Consider the following 6,111-nt stretch of genomic DNA (forward strand, 5'->3'; position numbering starts at 1 on the left):
ATGAGTTTTCTTTGATGTTCCTGGGCCATGATCACTGTCTGCCTTTATTTTCAAACAGTTATAACAGCAATGAGTTACAGAAAGGAAATACATAGTGTCTATGGTTGTTTTCCCAACTTCTTCCCTTAACATGTTTCTGTGTATGGATATGAATAGATTAGCAGGTATTTCTTTTTTTTTTTTTAAGAGGGGGGAGAGAGAGAGAGAGAGAGAGAGAGAGAGAGAGAGAGAGAGAGAGAGAGGGGGGGGGAGGGAGAGAGGGAGGGAGGGAGAGGGAGAGGATCTTAATATTTATTTTTTAGTTTTGGCAGACACAACATCTTTGTTTGTATGTGGTGCTGAGAATCGAACCCGGGCCGCACGCGTGCCAAGCAAACACACTAACCTTGAGCCACATCCCCAGCCCTAGCAGGTATTTCTTAATGGTCAAACACGTTAGCATCTGGAAAAATGTTTCAGATAATCTATTCTAAGAGAAACTATGGAATGACCCTTCAAATGATACCAACCTGTGCTTCATAAAGCATTTCTGCTAAAGTAACATTAGAGAAAGAAATATTTTGAAGTCACATATCTTATCAAATAACCTACTTTTTTTCACTACTGTATTTGTTTTAATTTATAAGGAACATAAATTATTCACAATTAAAATATTTTATTTTCTTTCCCCCATGGCTTAAAGTAGGCTAAACATTGATAGAAAATCCATCATTTTTATATTGAGTTTTGTGTTCATTTGGCACTCCCTGAGATGTTTGCAGAGCTCCAGTTTAAGAAGCATAGCCAAAATAATAATTACTTTATGAACTTCACATCTGTCCCCTAATAAGGGGACTCATAAAGTAGGTTAAAGTTTATGTTTGACTTTTAGAATAGCTTTCTGAAGTCTTCATATTGAAAATTGCATACTCTGAAATTCATAATAAAATATTTGCTTCTGAATAAGAAGCACCTTGATCCAATTGTTTTGCAATATGATTCCATATTTTCTTATTGTTGGCTATATATTACAGAAAAATAATCCTACATCATTCATGGAATCATTTATTCTTTTCCACAAAAGGGTCAGGGGACAAAGTATTCTATTAAACCACATCCTCTGAAGAAGTATAATGACAGAAAGTTCTGACACACCTCTTCAGAAAACCCTTAACCAAAAAAATCATATTGGTCCAAAGCAATGTAATTGTTTAGATAAGCCTATTTTTACTATGTATATCAGCCAATTATTCAAGAGTGTGTAAAAGTGATATGGATTATTTCAGAGTTTGAAGTGACGGTGAAAATCAACCTTAAGTGGTTGGGGATATAGCTCTGTTGGTAGAGTGTTTGCCTGATATGCACAAGGCCCTGGGTTCAATCCCCAGCACCACCACCACCATAACAAAAATCAATCTTAAAGCAAATTCTGAAATAGCACTTATATTAATGAAAACATCAAGTCAATCAGCTAATCCCAAGGTATATTATAACCTTTCAGTGATTATAGTAGTGATAACATCATTTTGATAACACCCCACTACCAGTCATGTAGCTATTAGGTGATCACTTCACGTCTGATCCTCATCTAAAGGAAATGGCATAAATAAAAGAAAGATGAGATAGCTGTAGGAATGCAGACTCCAAGATCTATTCTGCAGTTATGCAAGAACAAAGGCAGTGTTTTTCAACCACATTGAAAACAAAGTGTCATATTAGAATTGCAAACTAGGAATAAGATGGGTGACTTGGAAACTTTTCACAGAACAGACTATTTAACCAAGATTTTTAGTCAAGTAATATGAAACAAATTAAATACCCGAAGAAAGCAATTAACAGAAGCACATGTAAATAAACTGGGCAGTAACTTGGATTTTAAACCAAGGAAAAGTCAAGTATCCATTCCCCAAAGCATGCAGTTACACAGATGGGGATAATAGTAGGAAAGGGATTAAGTACATAGTGAAGCAATTTGAACATATGGCATTCTTAAAGGTTCATATGAATTGGAGAGCAGGGAGTATTTGGACTGTAAAGGAGGCTAACAGATCACCAACATAATTGGCTAGCTAATGGGATATCTTTGAACGAAGAAACTGTGATCATTATACCTACTGGATATTATGCATGATAAACAAATAATTATATAATACCGTGAAATGTCTATTCCTTTTTTAGAAGAGAATGAAGTAAGTCCCTGGAAGCTCTTATAATAGGGGACATTACCATTCAGTGCTGAGAAAGTGTCATAGCAAATTTTACCCTATGAGGACTGGCCTCTACCAGAAGGAAGGCTATAAACAGAAAGAAGCTTATAGATTATTTACAGCACATTTTGCATCAACACACATGTTCAAAATTTATGACTACTTCCAAGTGTGGATAGGGATGAAACTTATATTTCTTGGCTGCCTACTACATACTAGTTTCTCTAAATATAATAATCCCATTTAAGTATGAAAATATCCATAGAGATACTATTATTGATTTTTTTAGATAAAATAACTGATTTACAGAGTGAGATGAATTCACCTCAGTACCTTCATTTAATGTAAATATTTGAATTTGAATTCTGCAAAACTCCCTTTTTCCTCTTTGTCCTTATCCTTAAAAAGTAATGTTTGCAGGGCACACGTGATCACTTATCACTCATGTGCACATGACCAGTACCTGATTATAATGTTATTTTTCACCAAGACAATACATGGCCTTAGGATTCTTCTAAGGGTGCCAAATAGTTGCCTGTACTGGAATAGACTATGTTTGCTACATGAAATTAATTTCTTAAGTAGAGAGATGATAATACTCTAGCCTTGAGTTTTTTAGACAATGAGGTTTTAAATGGAAAAAAAAATTAGGAGGCAGATAGAAGTTTATGACAGTAATTTTCTTCATGACTCTTTTATGTTACTTAAATGTTCATTTCGAATTTATTATAATTTAGGCAGTGTTTGATATGTCTTCTACTTTCTTCCAAATTCATATCTAGCTCTTTTGAGATTTCTTGGTCAAATTACCATATTGGATCAGGTGATTGATTCCTCTATGTTGAGGCAAATAAACTTACCATGAAGTAAAGCTAAAGAAAGCTTCAGAGATGGTGCCTTGAATGAGCTTCTCCATAGGACCTGTTTTTTTGATGTTGTGATACCTGGGAGCTTGTGCAAATTCATAATTCTTTTTTCATTTCTCATTTTAAATATTAACTTGTTTCATGACAGGAATCAGACCCAAAACCTTGTTCATTCTAGATATGTGCTTATCACTACACCTACAGCTGCTAAATATTAACTTATATACATAAATATGGTTTTGCTATTAGGGTTACATTTTCTTAAAGGAGGGCTCTCAAAATTGTACAAGCTTCAAAGATCACCAAACCTGAGTAGTTCCTCCTCTACTGGCAGTAAAATAACATTTACCTTAAAATTGATATAATATATTTTAAAAGCCCAGTTTCCATATTTTTGTGTGGCTTTTGTCCACTTAAAAGGTACAATGTCAGGGCTGGGGTCATGGCTCAGTGGTAAAGTGCTTGCCTCTTACTGTGAGGCACTGGGTTCGATCCTCAGCACAACATAAAAATAAAATAAAGATGTTGTGTCCCCCTAAAACTAAAATATATATAATGTTTAAAAAAGGTATGATGTCCTATATGAAAAGTTTTGTTCTATGCCAGTTAAAATAATTTTGAGTTGCTTTGCATTTATTAGTACTATGATTGACTGGGACAACATTAAATGTTGCTACTTTTTCACAATGGTATGAGAGTAAGATTAGAAGGATCAAGAGATAGTCTTTAAACTACTGAGAATATTTTATGAAACATACTCTCATCCCTAATAGCTCAGACTGGCTTGAGATTTATTTGATGATTTTTGTTTTCTTCATGAATAAGTAAGTCCTATGAGGAAAGGGCACTCTGTCTGCTTGTTCTCCAGAGTATCTCTAACACTTACAAAAGGGCCTGGCACATGGTAAATGTGAAATAAATATTTCATGACTGACTGACTGACTGACTGAATAAATGAATGGCATGTGCTTAGAACCCCAAAATATACTGATTAGTAGAAGTCATCACTAAAAAAAGGACCCAATTGATCAAGCTGAGTCTTTCAGAAGTATTCACGGGTTCACAAAATTATACTAATTTTTACTCAACACTCATCATTTCTATACACCAAGTTTCAGCCAGATGTTATTTAAAGTATCTGAATTATAGACCCTTGAAAGCTGGATTTGTAATGGAAATGCTGACAGCCACTTAACCAGATAATAGCACCAGTTCACTTGGTGTGTATATATAGTGTCACTGCTAATATGGCTGTGCCATCTGTTCTATCTGAGAGTTGTAAAAGATTTGAGCTTCAAACAACTGTTTTTTTTTTTTTTTTAAACTGCTGGGTAAATTGAATCCTAAAAGGTGAAGTGATAAAATGACACTTTAATGCTTTAATTACATTGCTTTGGTGACTACCTGAGCACAAAGAGTATGTCATGAAAGAATCATTGGAAAATGGCATGTCACCTTGAAACCCATCACACATTTCTGTTTACAGTTCTCTTCCTGCTAGGCAAGTTAGGCAAACATTTTGCACTCCTTATGATTTTTTAACAGTCCAATAGTGCAGGTGTATGGTCAATAATGTATGGTGAAAATATGTTTTTGAACTGCCTAATGGCTCTGCCACGGCTGACTCTTAACTTGAAGAGAAAGGTCAGACAAACTCCAGATGGCCATCATGAACTCCGCAGGAATGGCTTTCTCTAATTACTGACACTTGACAAGTTTTTTTTTTTTTTTCTCCAGAATGTAGGCTTCACAGACGCCAGAAATTGCCAGAATTAATTCTTTAAACCTATGTTATCAGGGGCTGGCAGCCTAGGAGTAATTCCCTTTATGCCTTTTAGCTGAATGCCTGGGAGAGCCATTCATTTATGCTTCCAACCTCCTAGCTGTTTGATAACAGAATACCACAAGAAATGCACCCAGTGGAAAAGCTCAGGGGTCACAAAGCAAGAATCACCATTTTCTTCCAATAACTGTCAAATATTAGATGGACATAGGCTTCTTCAGCTACAATAGCAATGTTTGTCCAGTTGAGCTGAACAATATATGTAACCAGAGATAGGATAGATGTTTTGATCAGGCATTTCTGGTGGTTTCCTAACAATTTGTACTTTGCTGACAGCCTGAACTTGAACCTCAGAAAAAAATTCTCCACCCCCAATATAGGCTATACTTTCTCTGTTTTTTTGGCATGTATTCAAATGTCTTTGATTAATTTCTCCATCACCAAATCTTCACTCTGAAATTTGCAAAGTGGAGGTCATTGATAATTATAATCTAATTTTATCCCACTGTCAATTAAAATTTATGTAATTAAATGAAATATACAATATATAGTGGTGAAGAAGTGTTTGGCAAGGTAGTGTGCTATTCTAGAAAAAGTATTGTTTGGGGATCATATGCTCTAGTGTTTAATTCCTGGTTTACTGCAAAATGTGTTAACTTTGGGCAATTACTTAATTTCTCCAGTGATCAGTTTTGTCACCTGCAAAATTATGCTAATAATAGTACTTCCTGTGGGTTATTAAAAGTAAATGAAAACATGCATGTATAGAATATTCAGAGAAGTGTCTGACACAGAGCAAGCACTCAGTAAAACTTAAATGTTTTATTTTGGTTTAAATTAACAACAAGTAAATAGTTTTACCATTTAAAACCTTTATAAGAAATGTTTAATATTACATAATTACCAGCATGTTTTACCACTTTCATAGTGACAATTATATTTAGGGATAATTTTGAAGGCAATTTTTTTTTCTTCAGTGACTCCAGTGGTACAGTTAAGCTGACATCAACTAACACAGATTGCAATGACAGTGTGTGGACTTTCTGGACTTTTTGTTCATTTTTTCTCTGATAGGAGTCATCCCCCTGCCAACACTTGAATCAAACTCTGAAGGAATAATCCTCCAAAGAATCTGTTTAAGCAAATTTCAGTTTATACTGCAGCAGCACACCAATCTTTGCTTTGACTTTGAAATACCTTATGGCCAACAAAATGGACTTTCATATTTGAAAATTTACCATTATGGAAGGAAAGCTATTGTCCCTGAACTTTAGCA

General features: G+C 34.7%; 1 non-coding gene across 1 annotated transcript; it reads left to right on the forward strand.

Moving 5' to 3' along the window:
* The first annotated feature begins 1,302 nt into the window (after positions 1–1,302).
* Positions 1,303–1,375, forward strand: Trnai-gau (transfer RNA isoleucine (anticodon GAU)). The gene has a single exon. It is a non-coding gene; the product is annotated as a tRNA-Ile (tRNA).
* The last annotated feature ends 4,736 nt before the right edge of the window (positions 1,376–6,111 follow it).

This window comes from Ictidomys tridecemlineatus, chromosome X (genome assembly GCF_052094955.1).
Source record: "Ictidomys tridecemlineatus isolate mIctTri1 chromosome X, mIctTri1.hap1, whole genome shotgun sequence".
Classification (NCBI taxonomy): domain Eukaryota; kingdom Metazoa; phylum Chordata; class Mammalia; order Rodentia; family Sciuridae; genus Ictidomys; species Ictidomys tridecemlineatus.